This window comes from Charadrius vociferus, unplaced genomic scaffold, assembly GCF_000708025.1.
Source record: "Charadrius vociferus isolate BGI_N301 unplaced genomic scaffold, ASM70802v2 scaffold975, whole genome shotgun sequence".
In the NCBI taxonomy this organism is placed as follows: domain Eukaryota; kingdom Metazoa; phylum Chordata; class Aves; order Charadriiformes; family Charadriidae; genus Charadrius; species Charadrius vociferus.
Window position 1 is genome coordinate 117,107 of NW_009648454.1, and position 364 is coordinate 117,470.

The window sequence follows — 364 nt, forward strand, 5'->3', positions numbered from 1 at the left end:
CAACTTCGGCATCTTCCCCTCCTCCTCCTTCCTGAAGGTGAGACCCTTTGGTCCTGGGGCGTAGGGACAATGGCCGAAGGACGGGCTGGGTCAGGAACCTCCGTGTGCCCCATCCCATCCTGGGCTTCCCTGCGGGGATGTCCCTGGCTGCAGGAGAGGGGGGAAGAGGCACCGTCCCGGTGCTTCCCCAGCCCGCTCCCTGTGGCCCTGGCTGGCGGAGGGTCCGTCCACTCCCCCCCGTGACGGCTGCTCTGCCCTTGCAGGCCAAGCAGGAGCAGGAGGAGGGCATGGCGTACTACGGCAAAGTGACCTTCCCCTGCGCCCCCGGGCACAGCCAGGCGCACAGGCTGCTCCTCACCCCCGA